The sequence below is a fragment of the Denticeps clupeoides genome, chromosome 4, assembly GCF_900700375.1.
Source record: "Denticeps clupeoides chromosome 4, fDenClu1.1, whole genome shotgun sequence".
Lineage (NCBI taxonomy): Eukaryota > Metazoa > Chordata > Actinopteri > Clupeiformes > Denticipitidae > Denticeps > Denticeps clupeoides.
In genome coordinates this window covers 25934793-25951858 of record NC_041710.1, presented here as the reverse complement: position 1 = coordinate 25951858, position 17066 = coordinate 25934793, and the positions used below count along the sequence as shown (strand labels likewise).

Below are 17066 nucleotides of genomic sequence, written 5' to 3'. Positions count from 1 at the left end.
AGAATCAGCCCCAACATAAAAAAAACAAAAAACACGGCCTTAAATGCTATGAGGTGGTGCAGGCCGTTGAAGGGGCTGATTGGGGCAGATGATACTGAAGTGAGCTGAGGTTGCAGGTGAAGACAGAACAGATGTGCTGAGGGTGTGAAGGCTTACAGGGCTGATGAACTTGGAGCATGACTTCTATACAATTAAAAAGTACTGAATTGTACATCAAAATCTAGGTTTGAGGGCCCCCATGGTCTTGGTAAGACAGATTAATGCTACTCCAAGGCAGCTGTCTACAATTTCAGCATCATATACTGGATCTTATGTTGTTAGCCACTGTATTATGCACACACAAACTCACACCTACAAACACTCACGCTTGCCGCCAATCTGCCGACAGCGAGAGGAAACCAATACCAACATGGGGACAGCACACAAGGTTCAAGCCTCACAGCCTTGATGGTGTGAGGCCACATTGCTAACCATTGTGTTTTTATTTTGTTAGCTCTGTCATTTGTGTAATAATTTTTTTTTTACTTAACAATGTTAGTGAGTCTCTTTTCAGTGGTTTAGTATTAAATTAGTTAAGTACTACCTCATTTAGTACTGTCTTTGAAACAAAGTCCTTCTGTTGTGAAAGACGTGGCAGCTGTAGGCCACACGGGCTGAAGTGGGGAGCCCACTCAGGGAGGAATGTAATCAGACCCCGTGGACTCTGAGCTGCTGGTCCTAATCCCACTGACCAGAGCCAGCTGTCCAGAAAATAACCTGGCGACTCGAGTACCTGCAGGTGGCCTGTAAGGTAAATGCTGATTCACTCTTGTGATTTCTGAGATCAAATCAGCTCTAGCTGCTCTCTCTCTCTCTCTCTCTCTCTCTCTCTTTCTCACACACACACACTCTATGTCTGAGCATGTGAAGAATTAAATGGCTGCAGTGGTTCAGTATTTAAACCTGATAAATAAAGCAAGTGACTGAAACACCAGGGTGCATGCAAATACATTTTACATTTATAGAAGATGTCGCATTTCCTCCAGCACAGCAGAAAATATCCAACATGGACAACAGGAGTAAAATGCTGATGGAAAGGAATAAATGAAATATTTTATTTATTTATTGATCGCTGTGAGGGACGGCGACGCACTTTATCAGATGCTCAAGTGGGCCGTGTCATAATCCACGGCAGTGGCACACGTGAGCAGACGGTGAGGAAGCCGCATGGCACAGAGCTTCTGTCCCGGCCCGCTCCACTAATTACCTGAGTGGTAATTTCAGACAAAGCAGGGGCCCACACCACCCCGACGTGGAACAGAGGGCCGGGGTATGAGATGGAGTGGAAGTGAAGTGAAAGTGATTAATTAGAAGACATACCACAGCACCCAGTGTACCCAGTGCAATGTGTCCTCTGTATTTAAGCAGCCATGAAAGGAGCCTGGGGAACAGTGTGTGGGGAATGGAGGAGAAGTGATCGAGAAACATGAGCGTGGGGAAGGAGAACACACCATGGAGTAGTGGGATACATAAAGGAAAGAGATGATAGAATCACTTCTGGAACTGCTAAAATTCTCACTAGTGGGAGAACCATATGGGCTCAAGAGACATTTTGGGTGAGACTGAGATGTAAATATCAAATAAAAAAGCTTGATCAGCTCTTTCTACTGCAAAAAGGATAGGAATAAATTCACAAAAATTTTCATTTATTATTTAAAAATCAACTATCACTGAACACAGAGAAGCAGCTGTTAAAGGTCCCCTATTATGAAAACTTCACTTTTTGACATTATGCAGTGGCTAGAAATGGTGATAAGTGTAAAGAGTGGCAGCTCAGACGGTTGGATCTGAATTTGTCCCATTATGATGTCATAAAGGGAAAGGTTACCTCCCCTTCCTCATGTTCAGAGAATTTCCCACCCCTCCCCTAAAAACGTAGCTCCACCGACCATCATGGCTTGAAAATGTGTTTGCAGTTTAACGCATTGCAGTTCACATTTACATTTTACAGCATTTATCAGACGCCCTTATCCAGAGCAACTTACAATCAGTAGTTACAGGGACAGTTCCCGCCTTGCTCAGGGACACAATGGTAGTAAGTGGGATTTGAACCTGGGTCTTCTGGTTCATAGGCGAGTGTGTTACCCACTAGGCTACTACCACCCTGGTTCTCGCTGAACAAAGATCGGTCAGTGGCAATCTTTGGGATGTCCAATATAAAAGTCACATAAGACACACAGTTGATTGGCGATTTCAGGAATTAACAGTTTCTAATTTAATTACACAGCTAGATAACACAGCTATATAAATATTGCAGTTCCATGAAAATATTGAATGTAAAAATGAAAGGAAATGAGAAATAAAGGATAGAGGATCAAGAGCTGCGTGAATTATGTGTCTTTTATACCACTGACCGATCTTTGTTCAGAGAGAACCCATGATACAAGAACACAGTGGTCATCCACCCCCAACAATACTTTCCCATCAAGCCACTGTAAAAAGTGTGTAATTGTAGTGTGTTGTTATGTTTGTCTGTTATCTGCATGGGCGCCGACTCCATGTCACTTTTACTGACTACACGTCACACATTGCCGTCATTAGCTTAGCATTTCCAAATAAAGACAACACACCGTCACACTTGTTACAGTCAAGTTTCATTTATTAATTCCACAACTATCGTAGCGAGCAATGAGGTACCCTTTGCTTCAGCTCCATTATTCATCCATAGTTTCACACAATTAAACATGCACACCATTCACATTTTCATCATGGTGGAGGCTCCAGTGAAGACTGAACCGTTACATTCCTGCTTCACAAGCACCACGGCCACTGCCCTGTTCCCAGTGTCCCGGGTATGGACTCTGTGATGCGTAACCCTGGGAAGGACGGGTATGGAAGCAGGTATGAAAAATGAGGGTGAGTGTGTAGACAAAAAACAAAAGAATTGAAAATGAAATATGATTTGTAATATATATATTTTTTGCTATTCAATTCTGTGTTTGCCCTTGTGCACATATTGACTACAATCACTGCATTCAATTATACATTCAGTGTTCACCTTATATTTGCATTTTATGACGCTTGGAGTTTTTGTGCTTTCTGCTGTGATAATTTTTCCTCAGCACAGCCTCCATTATTGATGAGCTCGGCCTATCTGCTGTGCAACGGACGTCATGCTGTGCATTGTGTATTTGTCCAGTTGCCATGCATATGCAATTTTTCTTTGTCTGATCAAGCTTCTGGACGCCTGAATTCCATGTGAGGAAGGTACTTGACAAAAATTTTGGATGACCATCTCACAGTGTGCGTGCTGACACAGTCTCCACCTACTGACTAGGCATTTAAGAATGTGTTCAAAACCCAAACAGACTGAAGACTGGGACTGAAACAAAGGAACAGTGGTATTCGAGATGGCAATAAAGAAGAAACGTTTGCGGCGTTCACATTCTCCTCCCCGACCACCTCTTCTTTGAATCTTTATCTACACAAACAGAAAGAATGATTGCACAAATGCAATTCTGTTCATGCAGGCTGGTGATGCCCACCATTAGTGTGTGCTGAGAGTATTTGTTCTTCAATATGAACTTATGTTTCAATAAGTGTCACACATCACACAGTCTACTTTCTTTAGAAAGTTTAAGCTGCATGTCATAAAGGGGGATTTGTAAGGATTGCTGAAGTCGCACAGTCTGTAGAAGGCAGAAGGCAGAGAGACACCCAAGGGTAGCCGGACTGGCCTCCAGATGTTGCTTTGCGTGATTTATGGCCAGGACCATCAGTCAGCCTCACACGGGACTAAGGAATTTTATTTAGAGCCTGTCAGTGGCCCGTCACTTTCCCTCTCCATTATGGCCCATTGAAATGCGCAGGCCGGAGCCTGTAGACGACAGCAGGCGATCCCCCTCCAGCCCACCTGTCCGACCGGCGGCTCGCGCACCACTTGTGCTCGTGCCCCCAGGTTATGGCCCTGATCTGCTATCCTGCTCATGCCAGAACAGTTCCATCAGCCCTTTGAGCTGGAAATCTTCAGAGGTGGTAGAAGGAAAACCTCTTCACGCAGCGTTTATTTACGAGTTAGACTCACGCTCAGCCAGCTCTCCTGACAGCCAATGCACACTGCAACCCATTTAGAATAAAATGAAGTAGCTCTTCCATAAATAATTGATGACTGTTTAATGTATAGAGCTATAACGCATGCATCTCACTGCGCTGGTTAAGACTGGAGTTTAGCACCTACATGTAGACTCACTGAGCCAATAAAAATAGAAATGACTCACCATTAAACACACAACGCTTTATCATCACCAGGCAATGTAAAAATGTCAAAAGAAGCTTTACAACCTTCTGTGTGCTTGGTTTCAAGTGTGACTTTTCAGCCAGGCTATGATATGGAGTCGTGTTGTCTGAACTGTGCTCTCCATTTTATAGTCTTGGTCATGCTGTAACAAGTTCAGAACAAACTTCTCTCTGAAAAACAAGCTCATGAACAAGCACTCACTCACTCACTTTACATGACCGCTTAGTCCTAATACACATTCACACTTACTCACAATTCACCGAGTGTGCAGTTCACGTTGATTATGTTTTGTATGTCCTTTATATAAATCCAAGATTATCGTGCATGTTGTACAGTGTGATTAGTAAGGATTGCTGAAATTGCAACAGTCCAAAGGAAAAAAATTTTTTAATGTCAATATTTAAAACACAGGAAGACTAATGCGCTCAATTTGATGCTTCAGTTTTCAGCCATTACTCAGAAAAGGAAATAAAATTACATCTATGGCCATAAAGGTGAAAAAAAAGAATGGAAGTTAGATGTCAATCCAACATATTCTCCTTCAATTTTGTTCTTGTCCTAGTACAGGTGACCAATTACAGGGGAAACAAGGACAAAATAAGTAAAACAGTTTAATTCAACAACTTCCTAGGCCTGTCTCCATAACTCAGTAACTATATTTTATTAATGCAGTACAATTATGCTGAGCAAAGCATGGATCGGGTTTCTGGGTCCACTGATGGATCGTAGAGGTTCCAAGGGCAAATGCACTCCATTGTCACACTGTCTATATTTAATTTGAAGCACAAATTAACATTATCATGCACTATCAGTAAATATGTTATTTGTCGACCCATGTAATTTGTTGGCAATCTGATAAAACACAGAAGTACTGCTGGATGTTCACATATAAATGCATTTCCAGGCAAATTCGAGATGTATTTCTTTATTTTTGTGGTGGGAGGCTGTGAGTGTAACTCAGTGTGACATTTGCTCATTTGTGCTGGGTATTGTTTGTCCACTATATAACACCCCATTAGAATGCCAAATGACCAGTCAACACTGACTGCGAGTTCTGGCATGGCCTGCCAAGTTCTCCATTGCTCTGGGAAGCAGCTGCCTGAGACGGATATGGAAAGAAAGGGGGAGGGATGGGTTTAGGCCTCGGGTGGGCGGAGTGGACCATCAGAACTCCCACATGCTCCAGATGGTCTGTGGGAGAACATGCAGCTGGTGAGCCCGGAGGGTTCTGATGGGGTTGTGTGGGAGATCTTGATGGTCCTTCCCTTTGGCTGGAGGTTCAGATGTTAGGCAGATCCCTGGGACACTAAGCATGGCTGTGCATTGCCAGCAGCGAAGATGGCATCTCGGCGGTTCAGTCTACTCATGAAACTTATTTAAAAAACTTGTTTCATTTATTTCAGTTAGAGTCATGCGACAGATGAAAGGACAAAAGCCAACATTAAAAGGTCTTTAGTCTTGATTGCCGGCAGCACGGGAGATATTAGTCCCATGGAGTGTGAAGCACTGTTCTCCTTCAGGGTAAAGCAGAACTTTAATAGCAGAACCTTACAAGGTGCACCACTGCAGTCTTTGTTTTTTCATACTTAATTAGATCAATTTTGGTTGCTCCGACAAGAACACTGTCAGAATTTGCACCGGCCCCTGCTTTCTTTCATTTTAATTGGCTGATGTATTTCATTCATTTGAAGGATATTGAACTCATCTGTTTCGCCAAATGACAAGAAATGAGAGTGAAAATGTATCATGTTGCTATAAGTGATTGGACCAATGAAGCCTTCATAACCACGGCACATTTTCCCCACTGCAGCAGACCTCATTTCTGACTGGTGAGTCAAATCGATACGGTCTTCTGAAGCTAGAAAGAATGAACAATGCTTTTCAATCATTAATCAGTAAACTTTCCTTTTTTTTATTTCAAGTCATTGCACAACAGATTAACTGAAGCGCTGACCCACTTCTGCGTCTTTTTAATCATTTTATGGATCTGGGGAAAGGATGTTCCATTCAATTATGTTTAAGCAAAGTTTGCATATAAAAATGGGTTGGCATTACGTTGCAGGTTTTAATGGTGCTGCCTGACAACAGGCAGATCAGATCATCTGTGTGGTGCTTGCATGTCCTCTGTGTGTTCGTTCACTCCTGTCTGTTCACTGCTCCAGACAGTTGCTGTCAGCGTCCCCCCACCGACCTTGTACTGGACAGGTTTCCAGAATAGATGGATGACACGTGCCCTATGCCCTACTACAGGGGTTCCCAACCTTGTTCCTGCTGGACCCCCTGACAGAACGTTTTCATTCCAACCTTCTGTGCTTCCAACCTGCTACATGCCAGTACTGGGTTGTTAATGATCAACCACGAATGTGACATTGCAGCAACTGTCGTTGACCCTATTATAATTTATAGATTCATTTAGAATTTATACATTTTGTGGTAAAATATCTTATTATTCTTCCTGAGTGAACTGCTCATCACTGCTAGTAAGAATCAAAGCCCTTTTCTCCTACTGCAGGAAGCTGGATGTCATCAAACTGGTAAAAGTCCAGTTTGATGACATCCTACAAGTGCATTACAGCATCACGACAGTCACCATGACTGTCAACATTTATTTAAGCTGCACAGTTGACATACAGAGACAATGCTGAGAGACATTAAAATGTGTGAACAGGTTCATATAAAAAAAAATCTGTCATGCTTGTGATTTGCTAATTTTTAAAAATAGCACTGAGATTAAAAGGCCAAAATGCCTTGGAATGGGATTGCTCTCGCTGTCCCATATGGCTAAACATATGGGGTTCCCACCCCAGGGTGAGTATGTGTGAGGCAGTCATAGAATCACACCTTCGCTTGTTCATCTCAGTCATATCCTTGGGTGATGCTTATTTTGTTGCACAGGATCTGAACCTAAGAAAGCGCCTTTTAATAAATGCCACAGGCAATGTCATGTTTAACATTTAACAGTTGTGCAGAGAATATCTTTGAAAGAAGTGGGCGCACAATATTTGACATATGTGGGTAATTATGTAATGAACGTACTTTTATCCGCATATTAAAAACAGACGCTGTACTATGAGGGCGTCAAGCAGTCAATGGAGTCTGTAAAAAATTTGATGGAGCAGCTAAGCTAGGTAGGGTGCCAAACACTTAACCATGAGTGTCCCAAAGACTTGGCATTGCCTTGTGTTAATAATATTTTGATTGAAACCTTCCAAAAACATTAAGACTTAAGATTTATTAATGTAGATTTTATAAACAAATGAAACAAATATAGAACCTGAATTTGTCCACTGAGAAAAAATTAAAATGCTGCCACAAGCAATCATGGCAAAGTAAGCAAGATATCTTTAGATGAATGAAATGGTAAAAAGAAAAAATTATATCTACAGTGCATTCGGAAAGGATCAACTTTTCTGTATTTTGTTATGTTACAGCATTATTCTCAAATGAATTGAATACCCCCCCCCCACACACACACAGAACAACCCATAGTGACATAAAGAAAAAAGTTTACATGAGATTTGCCAAATGTGTTAAATCTACTGAGAAAGAAGTATTCAGAGGCTTTGCTCAATACCTTTGGCAGTAATTGCAGCATCAAGTCTTTTTAAATATTATTCTACAAGCTTGGAATCCACTTATGCTTGGCCAATTTCTCTTTGCAGTCATCATTCCCTCTGTCCTGACTAGTCTCCCAGGGGACCTCTGACAGAGTGGCCATCAGGTTTTTGTTCACCTCCCTGACAAAGGTCAGGTTATGTGGCTGGCCAGCTCTTGGTAGAGTACCCGGTTGGTTTTGAAATTCGTCCACTTTTGGATGATGGAGGCGACTGCGCTCATTGGGACCTTCAAAGTAGCCAAAATTTATTTGTAACCTTCCCCAGATTTGTGCAATGAGACAATCCTGTCTTGGAAGTCTACAGACTTTTTTCCACAGCTGGACTCCAATTAAGCTGCAGAAACATCTCAAGGATGATCAGGAGAAACGGGATGCATCTGAGCTCAATTTTGAGCTTCATGGCAAAGGTTGTCTCAGTTTTTTATTTTTAATATATTTGCCAAAAGCTCAAGCAAACATTATGGGGTGTTGGAATTCAGCTGTAACATAACAAATTGTGGAAAGAGCTGTGAATACTTTCCAGATGTACTGTATGTAATGAATGTCAGTGCAGTGAAAAGGGAGCACAAAGATATGTAAGAGGTTAATATTTAAGGACAGGACAAAACAAACACAAAGACAAAATAAAATGACATACTATTGATCATTTACTCCTAATGTTGCAGAACATGGTTGGTTTGAGTAGATGAATTATCGATACATTGTCCCCTGCCATCATAAATCATGATAGATGACATCAGTCTCATGGAAATCCAGATAATGGAAAACTGTAGGAGGGAATATTGAAATCTGCACAATATGTGCACATGCAAAACCTCTAAGCTTTTTAAAAAATAAATAAGAACATAACATTTGCAAGAGTCTGAAAATACATTTAAAAAAGGTCACTAAAAAAGTGTTATGTTTAAAATGGCTTGCCAAAGATTCTGCTACTATTGGTTGCACTATAGGTAATAGCAGGATTTTAACACTGAATGGGCCAATACAAAACCACACATTGCAGACAAATGCAAATACTAATATTGATCACTGATCAGCCATGGACTTTTTAACAATACATTATGGATTCCTGAATGTGCTTTTCTTCCTGTCAATGAAGCAATGCACAGGTTTTGCTCATCTGAAACCAAGGGGGGAAACACCACTTAGATAAAGAGGACAAAATCTGTGGAATGGTTTTGACTCAAAACATCAGAAAGTGAGTGTTTGGGCTGGGTCTAGTAAAATGTGGAAATCTGATGAGTGCTGTCACTTTTCTGCTACCTGTGGAAAATTTGGCAAGGGTTTTGATTAAATGAATGCATGCATGCAACAAGGATGATTCAATCAATACATAATAATAAACTGTCCTCATTCAACTTGCATTCATTATTTTCCGCAGGCAGGCGGAGAGTGAGATTCCAGAAAAAGTAAAACCTCTCACTAAATGGCTAGTATTCTTGGGTAATCTTCAACATTTGATTTAGATTTGTATTACTTTTCTGCCGAAATGAAGCCCTCTTGCCAACATTGATGAGTTCTCTGGTATGTAAACCTGCTTAGAATAAAAGTCCCTCACTGTAAAATATCGAGCACTGACCAACCAAATGAGTGGGGGAAATCACACGACCCACAGGCCTAGAATGGTTTTTTGTGGCAAGCAGTGATTTATCTTGGTGGACAAGAAACCTGCTTTTAGCACTGAAATGTCTTGGCTGATGAAGGGCTGGCTACGGAGTAGCCGATGGCTTGATATATTGGCACCAGCGTCTTACTTTTAAAACGTCACAATAAATTTTCTGGAAATCTGTGTTTGGGCTTGCCTGAAAATGAATGCATTATTTTTATTCTACAAACTGTGAGGCCTTATGAGTCTTATTTTTTTTCTATATGCTGTTGCTTTCTCTGGTTATTTGAACAAGAACTTTCAGCAGAGTTCATCCTAGGTTCAACATTTCATTTACTCCAAACACAAATTGTAAGGCTGTTGAATAGCATTGCAGCTGTGAGCAGTCAATATTTCCAATATATTCAATGTCCTGGACAGATAAATACTTAAGAGCTACCTTCCAGGTAGCATTTTTAAAAATAATAGGATGGGAGTGTATTACCATAATGTACATATCATACTCCACTCAAGGCCTAAATTTTTCTGAACCCCAATTTAATGCAATTAAACACCTGCCAGTGTATTTTTAATTTTTTTTTTATCACTGTGTTTTTTGTTAACAAAATATGGTGATTTCTGATGTCATTCTAAGCTGGCACCTGAGTTTTTGGCAAATGGACAGTGATGACTTAATCTCTCTTCTCACATCCTCCTGGCATTCCCTCCTGTAGACACCACATGCTGATGGTTGATGTCATCACAACTAATCCATTTAGGCAGAGACAACTAATCCATTTAATAGCATCATGTCATGTTCTGACTGTCAGTTTGCTGAAGAAGTCCTCAGGCTTGTTTGTTTCTGAAGGAAGGTTTATTAGCACTTCTGGAGTTCGAAGCAGGCTTAGAAAAAACAGGGACTAGCTCAGACCATGATGTGGTTTTGGGATGTATGGTTTCTTTATGACTCTCTGATGTGCTGCAGCACTTCCAGGACATGCTGTGACATTATCAACTGACTCACTCATTGGCTACACGGCTGTAGTCAATGGCCAGACAATGGACCATAGAGGAGGGTGGCGTCTGTTTTTGTGCCGGCTTCAGTGAGGTAGAAAGCCAGTTTGGCCGCAGTACCGTAAATCAGTCGGCAGCACTCTGGGGGGATGAAAAGGAGCAAGCGTGGCTTTTCTGAAGAATGTTACAATACCTCCTATTTTTGCCTTCCTGAAAGGGCGAGGAAAAATGGAAACTTTACAGCATAGCGGGGGCATGGTAAATCACTTTTACCTCTCTGTTTACCCCTCTTCTTCTTCCCTGAACTCCCAAAGACAAACAAAAAAAAAAAACGATTTATCTTACTTAAGTAACAAAGTGAAATCTAAAAGCATTCATCAAAATGAAGTCAGGGTGTTAATTCCGACAGTTGTGGCCGAGTGAAGCTTGTTTCTCCCGAGCGGGATTGCTTCCACCGATGAGCGGGATGCCACGCCCGTCTCCCCGGCTACTTGCTTCACACTCCTGCTGTGCGATCGTCATCCCGTCTCCCTGCAGCATACTGATCCTCCTAATTAAGAAGCAAAGGTGCAAAATGTCCCGTTGGAGCTGCCGCATCGGGCACGACGATCCCGCCTGGATTCGCCTGCAATCTGCAGAGCTGTTGGCCCAGTTTAGCAGTGGCTTAAACAGCAGCACACTCGCACTGACGTATCCTGTGAAAAGTCGCCTCAAAAGTCTGTGATCTGCATTTTACTGGTGTGCAGATCATTAAATGGCAGTTTGTTCGGTTTTAGCTGCATCTCCCTCAACACACGCTCGTTTGTTCGTTTGCAGCCTGTCCCTGAGGCGAAGTGCTGTCCGTACACAGCCCACGTACCTCGTGTTTTCGCATGTCACATCCTGCATGATTTATGATCGCACACCGCTAATATAATGATGTCCCAAAGTATTTCTGCTGGGGAGCATGGCAAGCCCCTCCTCACCAGGTGAGGGAAAGTGCTGGAGCAGCAGAACACCTTACCTTCTAACGAACAAAGTGGGGTGTTGTGAAGAGGGACGCCAAAAATAGACTAACGGATAGAACTGACGAAGACGGGAGGGTGGAGGGGAAACGGCGTGATTTAGGGAAGAGAGAACGTGCGCGTGGTGACAGCACTTTTCCTGTAAGCTCAGAAGAAGTGCCAAGCGGGGGGCATTAAATCACGGTTCCAGGTGAAACGTTGGTGTCTTTCCTGCTCTTTGTCAGCCTTGCAAGGCCTTTTCATTCATGCCACCCTTTATGTTGTTGAGATTAGTATGTATTTCTTGGCACCCTTGACCTTGATGCCCATCAGGAACGTTTTCAGGTCATGTAGGAGCTTTAGGTTAAGGAAAGTCATGATAAAATCAAACCCGAACATAGTCTAAACTGCATTCTGCTTTCCCCTGAATCACCATCATCTGTAATTGAGCATAATGGGACATAAATAATACCTCTTTACCACAGGAGGCAATTATAAGAAAATCAATTGGTGCTGACACATATCTCCGTGAATTATTGTATGATTATGTTAATTGCAAGATTACAGATTAAATATTAAAGATCAGGATTATCATTGTAAGGGGCACAATCTACACACATATAGTTTTTACACTAGACCGTGCCTCTTCTAAGATCAGGGCTCAAAGGAGGAGTAGAAAAGGTTAGTTCAAACAGAACATTTATTAAACATGAATTAAGAACTCAGAGCTCGACCCACCCACAAAACCAAAAGAGTCAAAATGTCCATCAATCCCAAAAAGAAAAGATAATCAACGTGGTCCACTAAAAAAAACTAAAGAAAATTGTAGAACAAAAACTCAAAAGCATCTACCCGGGTAGTATGATTTTTCCATAAAAAAATGTATGGCGTGATTTCCCGTGCTTATCTGTATCCTGGACGAAGAATGAAGTCCTGGAATGATCCACGTTGCCGACGAGAACTTTCTCTTGCACACGTTCACTTCCACGGCAGTTTTCTCCTGGGCCGCCGTCCTCTTCTACGGCGCGGCCTCTCCACTCAAAATAGTCTCAGTCAAAAAAAATACACAACCTGAAACAAATACTATATTCGGTTTCATCTAACTTTACTTTAAATAAAATAAAAGACTGTTATTTCTTCTTTTCGTTTTATTTTCTAAAGTTTCTATATCCAGCGTGCTAACACGCTGCCGATCTCGTTCACCTTCTCTCGTTCTCTCCCTCGTCTGTTCTTTTCTCGGCCGCGTCACACTGCCCCCTGCAGGGCGGGCATCACAACAACCATGACATTAGGTTTCGATTCCAACAACAAGTAGTTAGGATAAAACCAACCTTTTCTTCATGTCTACTTTAAGTGGGTTACATCCTCCCCCCCTTAACCTGCATGCATCCTTGCATGTTGCACCCTACACTACTTCAGATGCTAGGGGTTCTAATTGACCTATGTAAGGCATAGAATCAAATGTTTGGGAGAGGGCCTGATCTAACCCTGCTAATATTGAGTGCATAACCATGACTAGGGGGTTCCCTAAAGTTGGATAGGTTAGCCTTTTTGGAGCAGTTTTGTCTCTGACAGATCTTCTTATTGGCACCTGTGTCTCAGGGGCAATGTCAACGCTTTCTGACTCATTCTGTTCTTGCACATCTCCAGCCCCCTCAATCAATTCAGAGTCAGGTTGTCTCCCATTTCTTGGATCACGACCCCTACTGAGATCCATGGTCGGAGAATCAAGAAGATCCTGGGTGGCTGTTTCGATCTTGTTTGGCTCTGGCACAGGCGAGCAAAAAACAGGAACTGCCTCACTACCTTTGTCAACATTTATATTTACAGGCTTAAACGTAGCAGCTGCAGGGTTCAATGTAGACACATCAAGGCTCACATTTGTTTCCTGATTGTCAAGGAGTTCACTATTGTCCTCAATGTGCTCTCCAAGTTGAGGTGTTTCCTCTTGTCTTTGATTGTCGCTAGCCAACACATTTCTCCTAACTGTTGAATGCTCATCAAAAAGGGAATAGTACTCATCCTCATCTTCCACTTCAGACAGTTCTTCGTTGTCCTCAGCTCTCTCAGGTTCTGAGTGAGACGGTTTCTTGGGTCTTTGTTTGGACCTCAACTTGGGTTGAATATCTTTTACAGCGGAAGGAAGAAAACCACATGGCAAAAGCAGGTCTCTGTGCAGAACTCTTTCTGGTCCATCTGTGGAATCAGGGACAACAACATAGACAGGGGAGTCTTGAAACTGTTTAACAACAACGTATATTGTCTCACTCCAACGGTCAGCTATTTTGTGTTTCCCTCTGATGCCGACGTTCCGTACCAAGACCTTGTCTCCTGCTGCCAGGGTGGACTCTCTCACTTTACTGTCGAACCTTTGTTTGTTCTGCAAAGCATTCTTTAAACTATTCTCAGTGGCTAATCGATAGCTTTCTGTCAAATGCTCAGTCAATCTTTTGACATACTCTGAGTGAGATAGCTTACTGTTCCTTTCAGGGTCCAGTCCAAATGCTATGTCGAGTGGGAGTCTTGGTTGGCGACCAAACATCAGCTGATATGGTGAAAATCCTGTGGTGTCATTCTTTGTGCAGTTGTATGCATGAACAAGAGGTTGAACAAAATCTCTCCATCTTACTTTATCTCCCTCTTCTAGTGTTCCGAGCATCTCCAGAAGCGTTCGGTTGAATCGCTCCACTGGGTTTCCACATGGGTGGTAAGGTGTCGTCCTTGTTTTCTTTATGCCAAGTAATGCACAAAGGTCTTTGATCAGTGCCGATTCAAAATCACGACCTTGATCGCTGTGCAATCTCTGTGGAAATCCATAGTGGATGAAAAAATTACTCCATAGAGCCTTTGCTACAGTTTTAGACTTTTGGTCTACTGTCGGTACTGCCACTGCATATTTGGTAAAATGATCTGTTATTACCAAGATGTTCTTAGTGCCCTTTCCGTCAGGTTCCAGAGAAAGGTAGTCCATGCACACCAGCTCCAAGGGACGGCTGGTTTTTATATTCACCAGAGGAGCACTTCTCTCAGTTTGTGCTTTCCTCCGGATACACCTCTCACATGTTCTGACCTTTTCGCTGACATCCATGGCCATGCGTGGCCAATAGAATCGAGCACGGACCAAGTCCAGTGTCCTATCGATGCCCAAATGTCCAACGGCATCATGAAGATTCTCCAATGCAGTCTTCCTGTATTTCATTGGAAGGACTAGTTGATGGAAAGGCTGACCTTGGCTTATACGTTTTCGGTACAAGACCCCATTTGAAAAGATTAACTGATCCATTACTCTCAACATCAGCTGAACTTCTCTATCTTCCTGGCACCTTAACCTGTATGTGAGTCGCTTCCCTGCCTTCAAAATGTCTATTATTCTACTGATGGTTGGATCCTGGTGTTGCTCTTTTACCCAATCTTCAAGTGATAATTGCGGCAATGTACTTGACCCAAGGATATCAATTTGACAGAACTCTGCAGGAATTGCAGAGGCCTCAATTGACAGACATTCAACTAGTACCGGTATGTGGGTTGTGTCTGATCCTGTTCTTGATGCTGAATTACACTGATGTCTCTGACACACCGCTTTCACTGCTTCATGCGGGAAGTGGGCTTCGCTGTTGTCTCGCAAAAACTGAGCAATAAATTGCTGAATGCGACTCTCCTCATCCTGAGAGAAATGATCAGGTTGGTGCTGGTCACTGGGGTGTGGACGCCTTGAAAGACCATCTGCATCCTGATTCTTCTTCCCAGCTCTATATTGGATGTTAAAGTCAAAGCTCGAAAGAGATGCAAGCCAACGATGACCTGCTGCGTCAAGTTTAGCAGAGTTCAATACGTATGTCAATGGGTTATTGTCCGTAACTACTGTAAATCTCACTCCATATAGGTAGTCAAAAAACTTTTCTGTGACCGCCCATTTTAAAGAGAGAAATTCCAGCTTGTGTGCGGGATATCGTCGTTCACATTGACTAAGTCCCCGGCTTGCATAAGCTATGACCCTCAATCTGCCTTCCTGTTCTTGATATAAAGCAGCACCCAAGCCTTGAGTGCTTGCATCTGTGTGTACAACATAAGGCTTTTTGGGATCTGCAAACCCAAGGATCGGAGCCGTTGTGAGCTTGTGAATGAGAGTCTTAAAGGCTTCTTCACAGACTGACGTCCATTTTTCATCAAAAGGTTTCTTAAAGATCACACTCATCGGATGGGTTGAGTTCTTCTGGAAAAGGACTGTTTTTCTCTTTGGGGAAAGGTACCCAGCTGTCAAGTCATTAAGAGGTCTTGCAATTTTGGAGTAGTCCTTTATGAATCTCCGGTAATAACCTGCAAATCCAAGAAAAGACTTCAGTTCTTTAATGTTGTTAGGCCTTGGCCATGTTGTCAAAGCAGCAGTCTTGGCTGGGTCGGTCTCCACCCCCTTTGCAGATACCACATGCCCGAGGTATTTGACGGATGTTCTAAAAAATTGACACTTTTCGGGTGAAAGTTTTAAGCCAAAATCTTTCAATCTATGGAGAACACGGAGTAGTCGGTCCTCATGTTCTTCAAGTGTAGCTGAGAATACAATGACATTGTCTAGAAAGACCATAACTTCTCCTAAATTCATCCCTCCCATGCATTTTTCCATTACTCTCTGGAAAGTACTGGGTGCGTTGGTGACTCCCTGTGGCATTCGGTTAAATTCCCAGAACCCTAAAGGTGTCACGAATGCAGTCTTATGTTTATCTTCCTCCTCCATTTCTACTTGATAATAGCCTGACTTGAGATCCATAATGGAGAACCACTTTGACCCTGCTAAGACTGAAAAAGCTTCTTCTATGTTTGGCAAAGCATACGCATCCTTGATGGTCTGTCTGTTCAGTTTACGGTAGTCTACACATAGCCTGATGTCACCGTTCTTTTTCTTAACAACAACAATTGGAGAAGCAAAAGGACTTTCCGATTCACGTATGATGCCAGCATCGTGAAGTTCCTTCAGATGACACCTGACAGCCTCAAAATCAGAAGGATGAATTGGTCTGGGTCTCTGTTTAAATGGAGATGGGTCAGTCAAGCGTATTCTGTGTTTTATCTCGGCTGTATGACCAAAGTCAAGATCACCAGATGCAAAAACCTCTGGCAGTGAATTCAATTTCTCCGTAATTCTCTGCTTCCATGTTTCAGATAATGGAGAGTCCCCAAAATCAAAAGTGAAACTACCCAGATCTGACACATGCACAGCGTTGCATGATGTACCAGATGGAGACTGGGCAGACGCACCCTTTTTGACATGGGCATCAGGAGAAGACAAGGGTGAAACAGCCTTAGGCAAAGAAAGGCTGGCAATGCTAAGACCTCCTGATATTCTGATATCATGTGAAGTTTCGTTCTTAACCAAAACAGGTACTTTTAAAGAAGAAGAAGATGTGGGGCTTGTCATGACATAGCTACAGAACAAGAGACCAGGTGGTAAGTTTGACTGAGGGGGCTCCACTAAGAGAGTCCCATCGGCTACTACTGGGATATGTTTAGCATATCCTTTCAAAGCTACTCTTTCCCCAGCAGGAACAACAAAACTCTTCTTGTTCTGGAGCTTCACAGTGGCCACCCAACCTTTTT

At 42.5% G+C, this 17066-nt stretch overlaps 1 long non-coding RNA gene across 2 annotated transcripts; it reads left to right on the top strand.

Moving 5' to 3' along the window:
- The first annotated feature begins 5461 nt into the window (after positions 1–5461).
- Positions 5462–7732, top strand: LOC114789143 (uncharacterized). 2 transcript variants are annotated; one of them, XR_003749623.1, is made up of 3 exons: positions 5462–5488; positions 5968–6105; positions 6443–7732. It is a non-coding gene; the product is annotated as an uncharacterized LOC114789143 (long non-coding RNA). The 2 variants fall into 2 exon arrangements; XR_003749622.1 differs by having other exon boundaries at positions 6439–7732.
- The last annotated feature ends 9334 nt before the right edge of the window (positions 7733–17066 follow it).